At 43.1% G+C, this 14,464-nt stretch overlaps 1 protein-coding gene across 4 annotated transcripts in view; it reads right to left on the reverse strand.

Annotated features, from left to right (window-relative positions):
• The window catches only part of NIM1K (NIM1 serine/threonine protein kinase), a 107,855-nt gene that overhangs the window by 37,443 nt on the left and 55,948 nt on the right, over positions 1 to 14,464 (reverse strand). The window lies entirely within an intron of this gene.

The following is a 14,464-nucleotide window of genomic DNA, read 5'->3' on the forward strand; positions in this document are numbered from 1 at the left end:
GTCTAATATATGCATAGTCATTAGAGGTGCATAATATATAGGTATACCTACAAAAAAGAAAAGAAAGGTATTGTTGTAAAATAAAAGGTAATGTTACCATAGTCATGGTTGTATTCTTGAGGAACCTTATCTCAACCATTAAATGGTTCCTTATATCCAGCAAGTCCTAAAAGTTACCCAGTGTCATCCTGTTTTGTCTGTTCATCAAATGTACAGAACATGTATGGACATTATAATGTGTACAGAGACTCTCATTGCATATTGCAAGTAAAAGTTCCAGTTACTTCAAAACCCGTGCTGTGGACATTCCTTCATTGCATGCCGTTTTTGGGCTGGTTGTCGGCGGGGCCCTATATCAAAACAACCACATCCTGGCGTCACGAACACTGAGGGGTTAACAACATCTTGCCTCTGGGGTTAAGACCACCAGGCCCTGCTACATCCATTGCAACACCCCCTGGTCACCACATATATTTATTTCACATCTTGAGGAAAGCCTGTATGCCAGGTCTAATCTGCACAATGTCTATTCCTTATTTTATGGCTTTACACGTGGTGTTGAATATCTATAAATAACTGTCTATTATGTCTGTCTCTTTCCTTTTTTTAAAGTGTGTCTGAATCTCTTTACAAATAGCTCAATTTAAATATTTAATAACTATGTCAGACAGAACATATTTCTCAGCCATTAAAAGGAACAGGATTTGTAGAATAAAGTCCTATTTACACAACAGAGCAGTTTACACAGAGCTGGCATAACGGCTTTGTATTTCTACAGGGAATGAGTACACAAAAATAGGTCATTTTTTTCTATCGGTCTATCCCCTAAATACAAGTAGTTATGTGATAAAATGAAGATCATGTAGTAAGTGAGCGGCTAACAAGATCAATAAGTCATGCTTTGAATGCTATATAGTTCTCTTACCATGGATACAGATGAGTTTAGAAAACAGTTCCCAGTTTACCAAACATCAATTACGTTTATTCAGCATTTCATAGTAAGCAAAACAGACATGTTATGGCAATAAAATGAGAGGTGATTTATGGCCACCAAAAAATGATGGAGCTGCTTATTTCTGGAAAAAATAACATGATTTATCGGGCAATGTTACAGCCGGTGGCAAATATCTGGCAGTTTCAATAAACAATGACAAACCCGTTCTACAGCTGCATTTTATGGTCTGTATTACTTCTACAACAAACAGGCTCCCTGCAGTTTTACTGAAATGGTCTAAGTTTAGTAGAAGCACAGGTGGCCTGGATTTCTCAACCCTGATATGAACCCATAAAGGGGTTATCCAACATAAGGTGACTTTAGTAATTAGGTGTCATACAGCGATGGACATGCTTACCAAGGATCTGTGCTTGTGTTGGTGGTAAATGGTCATGTCCTGTGTCCCCCATCACGCTGCTGGCTTGTTTTTGGGAACTGGCTACTGTGGCCTCACTCACAGTAGAATCCATAGGATTCTTTGTTTTAAGGTGGGAGGTGACTTATTTCCCTCCCACACATCAGCCACCCGACCCATTGCAGCACCTTACACACAAGCTGTGGATCTGTGTGATGATGAATGCACACACATGTGCGCCAGAAACTTCATCAGGGGGCTGGCTTCACACACAACAGACAAAGCAGCCAAGCTCCTTTTCAGCACCTGACTTGTCATATATTGTCTTAAGCTGCACAACAAGCTGGGAAAGGTCCGAGCCAACACTTATTATGTAGGCTGCAGAAAATGAACTTCCGAGAAAAGAAAGACAAAGATACCAGACACGAAACAAGGGTAAGCGAAGTATATTAGTAACTAGATTACCTATGCTGCCTCTGTCTTACCTTCAAAGAATTCAAAGATCCCGGAATACCCCTTTAAATGCTGCCTCATTACTGGCTTTTATAAAGTGGTCATTTAACAAGCAACTTACTGAGCTCAAACGCCTCCATCATTTTTTTTATAGCCTGCATATATCCATTGCCTAGCAGCTGGCATTAAGGTCAACACGAGCAGGCTGGATTTCTGTGGTAAGTATATTAATACACACATGAAAGGAAGGATATGATAGGAAATATTACAAGTTTAGCTTTTATTGTTTTTAGTTTTTACTGTAAGGGATAATGAAATCAGCAAGCATTTTATTCCAAGAAATGACTGGGAAATAAGAATGCAAATTGATGCAAACTCTATGTAATTGAAATAGAGGAAAAACAAACCCGGACAAGTCCCCTGGGGCTTCACACTAAAATAATAAAATGATGCCAAAATATGTGGCTTTCAATAGTGTTCTTCCTGTTTTGTAAAACTTTTTGATGGCCTGTATCTGATCTGGTCTGCATCTGATCTGGCCTGCATCTGATCTGGCCTTCATCTGATCTGGTCTACATCTGATCTGGTCTGCATCTGATCTGGCATGCATCTGATCTGGCCTTCATCTGATCTGGCCTTCATCTGATCTGGTCTGCATCTGATCTGGTCTGCATCTGATCTGGCCTTCATCTGATCTGGTCTACATCTGATCTGGCCTGCATCTGATCTGGCCTTCATCTGATCTGGTCTGCATCTGATCTGGCCTGCATCTGATCTGGCCTTCATCTGATCTGGTCTGCATCTGATCTGGTCTGCATCTGATCTGGCATGCATCTGATCTGGCCTTCATCTGATCTGGCCTTCATCTGATCTGGTCTGCATCTGATCTGGTCTGCATCTGATCTGGCCTTCATCTGATCTGGTCTGCATCTGATCTGGCCTGCATCTGATCTGGTCTGCATCTGATCTGGCCTGCATCTGATCTGGCCTGCATCTGATCTGGCCTGCATCTGATCTGGCCTGCATCTGATATGGTCTGCATCTGATATGGTCTGCATCTGGTCTGCATCTGATCTGGTCTGCATCTGATCTGGTCTGCATCTGATCTGGCCTGTATCTGATCTGGCCTTCATCTGATCTGGTCTACATCTGATCTGGCCTGCATCTGATCTGGCCTGCATCTGATCTGGTCTGCATCTGGCCTGTATCTGATCTGGCCTGTATCTGATCTGGCCTGTATCTGATCTGGCCTTCATTTGATCTGGTCTACATCTGATCTGGCCTGCATCTGATCTGTCTGCATCTGATATGGTCTGCATCTGATCTGGTCTGCATCTCATCTGGCCTGCATCTCATCTGGTCTGCATCTCATCTGGCTTGCATCTCATCTGGTCTGCATTTGATCTGGTCTGCATCTCATCTGGCCTGCATCTCATCTGGCCTGCATCTCATCTGGCCTGCATCTGATCTGGTCTGCATCTCATCTGGCCTGCATCTGATCTGGCCTGCATCTGATCTGGCCTGCATCTGATCTGGCCTGCATCTGATCTGGCCTGCATCTGAGCTGGCCTGCATCTGATCTGGCCTGCATCTCATCTGGCCTGCATCTGATCTGGTCTGCATCTCATCTGGCCTGCATCTGATCTGGCCTGCATCTGATCTGGCCTGCATCTGATCTGGCCTGCATCTGATCTGGCCTGCATCTGAGCTGGCCTGCATCTGATCTGGCCTGCATCTCATCTGGTCTGCATCTGATCTGCATCTGATCTGGTCTGCATCTGATCTGCCTGCATCTGATATAGTCTGCATCTGGTCTGCATCTGATCTGGCCTGCATCTGATCTAGTCTGCATGTGATCTGGCCTGCATGTGATCTGGCCTGCATGTGATCTGGTCTGCATCTGATCTGGCCTGCATGTGATCTAGTCTGCATCTCATCTGGTCTGCATCTGATCTGGCCTGCATGTGATCTGGTCTGCATCTCATCTGGTCTGCATCTGATCTGGTCTGCATCTGATCTGGCCTGCATCTGATCTGGTCTGCATCTGATCTGCCTGCATCTGATATAGTCTGCATCTGGTCTGCATCTGATCTGGCCTGCATGTGATCTGGTCTGCATGTGATCTGGCCTGCATGTGATCTGGCCTGCATGTGATCTGGTCTGCATCTGATCTGGCCTGCATGTGATCTGGTCTGCATCTCATCTGGTCTGCATCTGATCTGGCCTGCATGTGATCTGGTCTGCATCTCATCTGGTCTGCATCTGATCTGGCCTGCATCTGATCTGGTCTGCATCTGATCTGCCTGCATCTGATATAGTCTGCATCTGGTCTGCATCTGATCTGGCCTGCATCTGATCTGGCCTGCATCTGATCTGGCCTGCATCTGATCTGGTCTGCATCAGATCTGGTCTGCATCTGATCTGGTCTGCATCTGATCTGGTCTGCATCTGATCTGGTCTGCATCTGATCTGCATCTGATCTGGTCTGCATCTGATCTGCCTGCATCTGATATAGTCTGCATCTGGTCTGCATCTGATCTTGCCTGCATCTGATCTGGTCTGCATCTGATCTGGTCTGCATCTGGTCTGCATCTGATCTGGTCTGCATCTGATCTGGCCTGCATCTCATCTGGCCTGCATCTCATCTGGCCTGCATCTCATCTGGTCTGCATCTCATCTGGCCTGCATCTGATCTGTCCTGCTTCTGATCTGGCCTGTTTCTGATCTGGCCTGCATCTGATCTGGTCTGCATCTGATCTGGTCTGCATCTGATCTGGCCTGCATCTGATCTGGTCTGCATCTGATCTGGTCTGCATCTGATCTGGTCTGCATCTGATCTGGTCTGCATCTGATCTGCCTGCATCTGATCTGCCTGCATCTGATCTGCCTGCATCTGATATAGTCTGCATCTGATCTGGCCTGCATCTGATCTGGTCTGCATCTGATCTGGTCTGCATCTGATCTGCATCTGATCTGGTCTGCATCTGATCTGCCTGCATCTGATATAGTCTGCATCTGGTCTGCATCTGATCTGGCCTGCATCTGATCTGGTCTGCATCTGATCTGGGCTGCATCTGATCTGCATCTGATCTGGTCTGCATCTGATCTGCCTGCATCTGATATAGTCTGCATCTGGTCTGCATCTGATCTGGCCTGCATCTGATCTGGTCTGCATCTGATCTGGTCTGCATCTGGTCTGCATCTGATCTGGTCTGCATCTCATCTGGCCTGCATCTCATCTGGCCTGCATCTCATCTGGCCTGCATCTCATCTGGTCTGCATTTCATCTGGCCTGCATCTCATCTGTCCTGCTTCTGATCTGGCCTGCATCTGATCTGGCCTGCATCTCATCTGGTCTGCATCTCATCTGGTCTGCATCTCATCTGGCCTGCATCTCATCTGGTCTGCATCTCATCTGGCCTGCATGTGATCTGGCCTGCATGTGATCTGGTCTGCATCTGATCTGGCCTGCATGTGATCTGGTCTGCATCTCATCTGGTCTGCATCTGATCTGGCCTGCATGTGATCTGGCCTACATCTGATCTGGTCTGCATCTGAACAGAACAGCTGATAGGAGCTACGTAAAGGGACAATTTTGTGCATAGAAGAAGAAGAGGCCAACACAGGGCTAGATCACTGTGCAAGTGACCATCCAGACAGGGCAGTCTCTGCCTATAGGCAAAATAGGAGCTCCCAGCATGCAAACCACTCACTCAGCCAGCAGCATGAGGAGGAGGTTTGTTACAATGTGTCACCCCCGTAGTAAGCTGATTATATGAGGAGAGGGCTTGTTACAGTGTGTCACCCCAGTTGTAAATTGGCGCATATCAAAGGACGGGCCAATGGGCGGAGTCAAGTAGACGGCAAAATTAGCTTTTGCCAGATAACCAATCCAGAATTCCAAATGCGATGAAGTCCAGGTCACAGCATTAAAGCAAAAGATTAATGTAGAAAGATGTAATTTTTATTGGTTCCCCAATGCGCAACATTTTGGCTTATAATAAGCTTGACAATAAACCAATAAATCATACAGCTTTCTACATTAATGTGGAGTCTTTCATTTTGATCCTGTGACCTGGACTTTATTGCTGAAGGGACAATATAGCACAGCTTCATGTCTGTGAACAATAAAATGTTTACAGTGGTACATTATGACCATAAACAATATGTGTTAGACCAGAGTTTCCTAATTAGTGTGCATCTGACTGTTGTAAAACTACAACTCCCAGCATGCCCAGCCTTTGGCTGTCTGGGCATGCTGGAAGTTGTAGTTTTGCAAAAGCTGGAGGCACCCTGGTTGGGAAAAAATGAGCAACACAGTCACAGAAGCCAGCATACCACAATGTATAACTCTTTTTTTCTAATCTCGATATAAGAGGAATAACTCAAATGACTGATTAAAGTCAATGTATCACTTAGATTTATTAGATTTCCTTTTTTTTCTAATCAGATTGTATTGTTTCTGAACATGTATTATGAGGGCAGTCACATTGCCTGTGCTTTCTGCAAAGCATTTAGAGACACGCTTTATAGCTGCCCCATGAACATAGGAAACAATAGACTAGGGCAGGCATAGACAACCTTTGGCACTGCAGATGTTTTGGACTACATCTCCCATGATGCTCTTTCAGCAAAAATGCTGCCAAAGCATCATGGGAGGTGTAGTCCAAAACATCTGCAGTGCCAAAGGTTGCCTATGCCGTGACTAGGGGAACCCTATCGACTTCAACCCTATCGACTTCTAGGCATGCTCTGAGAACAGTGCAAAGGTCATTGTGCAGGTAAAAGGGGGAGACTGAGTTCTATCACCTAGTGGGAATGATCTGGTCCTTTATTATCTGTATATACTGGCGTCACCTTTCACTATAATCTGGGATAATAAAGAGGAGACTGCTGGAAAGTAGTCTGTACAAAACAGGAAGTGTAAGCTTATTATTAGGCTTAGTGGATGGTGAGAAAACTGCAACCCTACCCCCACACCACCCCCAGATCTTGTGGCTTCTAAAATGCCCATTGGATACAACAAAATTAGTAAAATGTATTTTTATTAAACAAGATGGTAGTGATGAAAAGTCATTTGGGCACTGACAGTGTTAGGAAGACTTGTGCACTTTATCCCTACCCCTCCAGGCTTGACTGACACTAGTACTTGCCAAACAAATACAGGATGTATGTATGTTTGAACTGGAATGAATCTTTCCCTTGTGAGCAGAAAATACAAAAAGAAAGCAAACAACACACAGACTTCAGTACAAGAAAGATACTTGCTGGTTTATTTACCACGTGGCATAGGCAATGTTTCGGTTGGGTCATACTAGACAGAACCAAAGTTCTGGGCATGAACTCTTGACCTGCCTGGTATTCTGCACAGTTTCCGAATACAATAAGAGTGCATAAACAATAAGATTTAGTTAAACGTCACTGTATTGTTTGATTGTACGGCGCCACCGAAGAGACATTGTGCAAAATCTGGGCAGAGACCATTCATAAATGTCACAGGAAACATAAATCAGTTTTTCTATCCACATGGCTTTCCTTTCTGGAGCTTTTACAAAAACTTCCTTTCATATTTTCTCCACCTTAAAGGGGTTGTCTGGGCAGCGTGGCATTTGTGTATATGCTCATGGAGTTGATAGTTAAAAACCCACACACACTTACCTTCCTTGCTCCTGTACTTCTGCTGGTATTACAGAGCTCTGGTCCCTACTGTGCTGGTGGGAGCAAGGAAGGCAAGTGTATGTTTTTTCTGTAGGTAATCAATAGGGGCATCAATAGGGCATAGATGCCCACGACAAGGAAATAATTCTACCACTGTACAAATCACTAGTCAGACCACACAGAATACTGTGTACAGTAGTGGGCACAAGTGTACAAGAAAGATATAGTGGAGCTGGTTCAAAGAAGGGCAACCAGAGTTATACGGGGAATGGGAGGACTACAGTACCCAGAAAGAATAGAATCAGAATCAGAATAGGGGTTATTTAGTTTAGAAAAAAGAAGGCTTAGGGGAGACCTAATAACTATGTATAAATATATCAGGGGGCAGTACAGAGATCTCACCCATGATCTATTTATACCCAGGACTGTATCTATAACAAGGGGGCATCCTCTACGTGTAGAAGAAGGAAGGTTTCTACACCAGCACAGATGGGGGTTCTTTACTGTAAGAGCAGTGAGACTGTGGAATTCTCTCCTGGAGGAGGTCGTCATGGTGAACTCTGTAAAAGAATTTAAAAGGGGTCTGGATGCATTTTTGGAGAATAATAACATCACCGGTTATGGATAATAGATTTATAGGGACAGAAGATTGATCCAGGGATTTATTCTGACTGCCATATTTGGAGTCTGGAAGGAATTATTACCTCTAGTATGAGGGTTTTTTGCCTTCCTCTGGATCAACTCAGTAGGGGCTCATTAGGGTTATAGGTTGAACTTGATGGACTCTGGTCTTTTTTCAACCTTATGAACTATGTTACTATGTTTCCCACTCTATGAGCATATGCATATAAACATGCCGCACAGCCCTTTTAACTGACACATTATATCTAGTTACAATCTGATCCCACAGAGGACAGACAAGGCCAATCTCTGACCCCATATTTATTGATCCCAAATCCTATTACTAAATAACTATTTGACCAAGACTGTAAACTCATGTGTACCTAGACTTTACTACTTTGAGTGGAATATAGGTGATTAATATTTCTACTTACATACCTCATTAACTGCAATGCATTTTAATGTATAGGTCTTGCTACTTTGCTTGTCTAGTACTGATATTGAGAACTGCTGCTAAGAAAGTAGAAACATTTGCTTATCTGCTGCTTCCACACACTAAGCTATATGGACAATGCAACCAACAGCAAATTTCATGCACAGGAGAAGCCTAACGCATTGTCCGGTGCTTTAGGGACTATTTCCCGGAGATTGTGCTATTGAGGCTACCCAGGAGGTCTGGCGCCTTATGAACTGTTAAAAGGACGCTTTGTGGTTGGCTAGAAAAATTATTATAAACTTATAGAGGATGTCCGTCCAGGACTGCCACAGGCTGGTCCGAAGCCTAATGACGAACTATTCCATCAGGGACAGCCCGGACGTCGAGATGAAAGAAGGAGGATTAAAGGAGATATGTCATATGTCATGTCCGCAGGATAGAGGATAACTTTTAGATTGCGGGGGTCTGAACACTGGGGCCCCCTGCGATCTCCTGTACTGGGGCTCCTGCTCTCCCCTGGAGCGTTGCATCACAAGCTCCACCCAAAGCAAGGGCCACCACGTTCCCTCCATATAGCTCTGTGGGAGAGCTGTTTGGCTATCTTTGACTTTCCCATAGAGATATATGGAGGGGGCGTGGCGGTTGGTTGTGATGCACCCCTCCAGGGGAGAAACGGGGCTCCGTCCATGAGATCGCTGGGGGCCCCAGCGCTCAGAGCCCCCGAGATCTAAAACGTATTCCCTATCTTGTGGCTTTTTTTACTTCTTCTTTAACACCCCCTTCCTTCCTCCTCTCCCTCATGTAACTTTTGTCTTTCAATAAAGCTTCGGGCCTGTGATCTCCCCTCACTTTCCCCTGTTTTCCCAACCTCCTTCCCCTGTCACGGCCCCCTATGCTTTTAGAAACTTTTCTGATGTATGCAAGAATGGAAGTGTATCATGTAGTATGATGTATAGTGTAGGGAACCAGTGCTATATATTGTGCTTTCATGCTATGTATGGTGAATGTATTATTTATTGTATAAGTGATTGACAATTGATTGCAAATAAAGTTATTTTCAATAAAAAAAAAAACTTCTAAGCACATAGCGGTCTTTTTTTCCCTTCTTTTTAACTGGTTTTATTGAAAGTACAAATGTACAAAACATCTAAAAATATGAGTCACATGTACAATCAATAAAAGCCGCTGTACCGAGTCACAAATTACATATTCTCCAGGAAGTCGCTGTATTTAAATGTAAGTGCAAATAAACAGGACCCAAGGAACAGCAGTTTCCTGAGGGTAAAAGTAGGAAAGGGGAAAGAAAAATAGAACAAACAAAAATAAGAAATAGCAGGAGGAGCCAATGCACTCGCTGAGTAGAGAGATCACCCAAAATATCGCACATAAATCTATAGGGAGTATCATTAGTCAGACACACCAGATGCCTCACACCTTGTCAAAACTACAGACACACACCCTATTTTTATATACCACATATGCCATCACCGAAATAAGGGATTTTCACTTATGAAGCGTTGGTGCCCACAGATCCATCCATTGGAGGGCAATAGTCTTACAAGCCATAAAAAGTCTCCCTATACTAAGATCATACCTCTTCCTCCAGTACCCCCCCCAAAAAACATATAAATGGGTCACAAAGGATTGGCACCCCATCAATCTGGCTAGGGAGGATACAACTGCCTCCCAAAAGGGCGCAATAGCTGACTAGGGGCATCTCTATCATATTCTGCTGCTTCCTCTTTCTTAAAAACCCATATACCATCCAAAACTCATCTTATAGGACACTTTTGAGTCTGACATGTAGGGGAGAGAAGTAGGGTACAGCGGTGGAGCGGAAATAGTGTGACAGATGGCCACGTAATTACTGTAGCATGTCAAAACAACATGGTAACATTTGCAGGTGCCACATCTGTATTTTATTGAGAAAGTCTCATAAACAATTTTGTCAAGCTCTTTCTTATAATGGGCACTGTCACTTTAAACGGTCACCGTAACTGTCAGGGTCGGGGTCTGAATGCCTGGACCCCAACTTTCAACATAAGTCTATGGTATTATCTCGGTCGGATGTGTTTTTTTCCCCCAGCTTTAATTAGCTATTGGTCGGGGTCTGAACAATATGATCTTGACCAATCAAAACTTTTTACATGTCTATAGTTATTTAAAGGGGTACTCTGGTGAAAAACTTAGTTTTTTTAAATCAACTGGTGCCAGAAAGTTAAAATCTTAATCCTTCCTGTACTTATTTGCTGCTGAATACTACAGTGGAAATTCTTTTCCATTTGAAACACAGAGCTGTCTGCTGACATCATGACCACAGTGCTCTCTGCTGACATCTCTGTCCATTTTAGGAACTGTCCAGAACAGCATATGTTTGCTATGGGGATTTCCTTTTACTCTGGACAGTTCTTAAAATGGACAGAGATGTCAGCAGAGAGCACTGTGGTCATGATGTCAGCAGACAGCTCTGTGTTTCAAACGGAAAAGAATTTTCACTATAGTATTCAGCACCTAATAAGTACAGTAAGGATTAAGATTTTTTAATAGAAGTAATTTTCTGGCACCAGTTGATTTAAAAAAAAAAAAAAACGTTTTTCACCGGAGTACCCATTTAAAGTGACAGGTAAAACCACGTGTATGTAGCATGTTAATGGTTTGTCTTCTGGCTTGTTCTAGTGCAGTGGTCTTCAAATGTGGACCTCCAGCTGTTGCAAAACTGCAACTCCCAGCATGCCCGGACAGCCAACGGCTGTCCGGGCATGCTGGGAGTTGTAGTTTTGCAACAGCTGGAGGTCCACAGTTTGGAGACCATTGTTCTAGTACATATAACTATTTATACATCATTTCTATACAAGAAATGCTCAGTTTAGCCATTATACATGGTGTCATATCAGTAAGGAACAGGAAACTGCAGAGACTGAACCCCCCGCACGTGCATGTTATGTAACAGCCAGGCGATGAGAATACAGTGCACAATTTGACAGCTACAGTGGGTTTGTCCTATTATGGAAGTGAAAGACAGAACCAAAACAGCTCCGCTAGATAAACATCATTGCGTTCTCCTCTTCTACTCAGTGGTCTGTTATTTTCTGTCGTGAAATAATTTATGTTCCTTCATACTATGTACGCTGTATGTATGCTTTGGTGCTTATAGGTTTTTTGGGGATACACAAAGCAATGAATGGGACAGTCCTGTGATCATTCTTCATCTTCTAAAGCTCCAGGGTATCCTAACTACTGGGTGCATTTTGCTATACAAACTCCAACCAATTACAGCAAAGATCACAGCAATCATGGTCACCAATTCTGCTGATCAGTGGTGATCCCAGGGGACAGTGACACAATGGTGGCCCATCCTAAGGATAGGCCATCAGCTTGGATAAAGCTTTATGGGGTGTAAAGGTATCAGTTACACTTAGGCCCTATACATAAGAATATACCAGTATTTTAGGTATCTTTTGTGTGTGTGTGTATTGGGGGAAGGGGTCCTATTACAAATTTTGCATTGGGGCCCAGGAACTTAAAATGATGTTTCTGGGCTTTAATCATGGTGCCTGGTACTCAGCGCACTATGACGAATACTCTCGCTTCATGCATGGTGGGACCTGGCTGTCAGCAGCCGGGACCTCACCTCTAATGGCGGACATCAGCGGTCCCACTGATGCCCGCTAATAACCATTTAGATGCCATGTTTAATGCCAATCATAGCATCTAAAGCAGTTGCGGGCTTTGGAAACACTCATCGGACCACCCACAGTGCAATCAGGGGGGTCCTATGAGTGAAGATAGCGGCTGAAGATCTCTTTTCCTGCTCCGTGCCGCTCTCTGTGGATCTCCTTGTATGGTCTGCATTTTGCAGACTATGCAAGTAGATTCCCAATTGTCCTAATTAGAGATGAGCGAACTTACAGTAAATTCGATTCGTCACGAACTTCTCGGCTCGGCGGTTGCTGACCTTTCCTGCATAAATTAGTTCAGCTTTCAGGTGCTCCCGTGGGCTGGAAAAGGTGGATACAGTCCTAGGAGACTCTTTCTTAGGACTGTATCCACCTTTTCCAGCCCACCGGAGCATCGGAAAGCTGAACTAATTTATGCAGGAAAAGTCAGCAACCGCCGAGCTGAGAAGTTCGTGACGAATCGAATTTACTGTAAGTTCGCTCATCTCTAGTCCTAATCAGTGCTATGCCATAGAGCAGTAATAGCAATCAAAAGGTTGCTATAAATAGTTCCCTGTGGAGACTTCATAAAAAAATAATTACAAAACGGAAAACAACGTTTCTAAAAGTATAAATAAGTTCCTCCCTAATAAAAGTTAAATCAGCCCTTTTCCCATTTTACAAAGAAAAGAAATATATATAAATAAAAAATAAAAAAAAAGCAAAGCTGGTGTCATTACATGCAGAAATGTCGGAACTACAGTATTAAAAGATAGTGTTAATGATCACAAATGGTAAAAGTCCAAAACTGATTTTTTGTCACATCACATCCCATAAATTTTTTTTATAAAAAGTGATCAAAAATTTGAACATATGCAAATATGGTACCAATAAAATCCAAAGATCACTGCGCATATAACACCACATACATAAAATAAGAAAGTTATAGGGGTCAAAATATGGTAATTTTTAGCATACTCATTTTCTTACAAAAACTTTTATAGGTAGTACAGATAACTGACAACATGTAAAGATGGGAATCGCTTTAATAGTATTAAGCCTCAGAATAAAGGGGAACATGTCCATTTTATTGTAAAGTACACTGCATAAAAACAACCCCCCCCAAAAAAGTTGCAAATTAGCATTTTTTTTATTTGTCCCCCAAAATAATATTTTACTATGTTTCATGGCAAAATAAAAAGTGTCATTACAAAGTACAATTGGTTGGACAGAAAAACAAGCCCTTTTATGGTCCTGTAGATAAAATGAAAATAAAAGCATTATGCCTATTAAAAGGGGTATTCTGGTGGAAAACATTATTATTTATTTATTTATTTTCAAATCAACTGGTGCCAGAATGTTAAACAGATTTGTAAATTACTTCTATTAAAAAATCTTAATCGTTCCAGTACTTATCCGCTGCTGTATGCTCCAGAGGAAGTTGAGTTGTTCTTTTCAGTCTGACCACAGTGCTCTCTGCTGACATCTCTCGTGTCAGGAACTGTCCAGAGCAGGAAAGGTTTGCTATTGGGATTTGCTATGGGTATTTGCTCCTACTCTGGATAGTTCCTGACATGGACAGGGGTGTCAGCAGAGAGCACTGTGGTCAGACAGAAAATAACTAAACAACTTCCACTGGAGCATACAGCAGCTGATAAGTACTGGAAGGATTAAGATTTTTATATAGAAGTAATTTAAAATGTGTTTAACTTTCTGGCCCCAGTGGTTTAAAAAAAAATAGTTTCCACTGGAGTACTCTTTTAAGTCTCCTCTGGTAGTGTAAGTTTTGAGTAGCAGCTGATACAGTTGTGCTGGGCCACCACAGTAACACAGCACCAATAATACCACTATACATAGCCAAATAACTACCATACAGTGCCCACATCATACTTTTATAATATGCCAATAGTGCCACATAGGGTTCAAAAAGCACTGCTATATGGGATTGCTATAAGTGCCTTAATGTCACATCCAATGCAATGCAAAAAGTCCATGACCAGCCATGAGCTAGTGCCTCAAGATAGTGAAGGGCGCATGTCAGATGCCCCTTTACTCATGTTATAGTAGAGATCTCTTAGGCTAGGTTCACACTACGGAATCTCCGGGCAGAAAATTTACGCCCGGAGATTCCGAGTGCGGCCACCGCTGACTGAATCAATCGGCACTAGGACCGCGCGGACATTGCAGCCTCCAATAGACTGCAATGTGTTCCGAGAGTATTTCCGCCTGAAGAATGAGCAGCGCCATTCTTCAGGTGGAAATTTTCAAGCAGATTTTCCATTCACAAATTC

The sequence above is a fragment of the Hyla sarda genome, chromosome 1 (genome assembly GCF_029499605.1).
Source record: "Hyla sarda isolate aHylSar1 chromosome 1, aHylSar1.hap1, whole genome shotgun sequence".
Lineage (NCBI taxonomy): Eukaryota > Metazoa > Chordata > Amphibia > Anura > Hylidae > Hyla > Hyla sarda.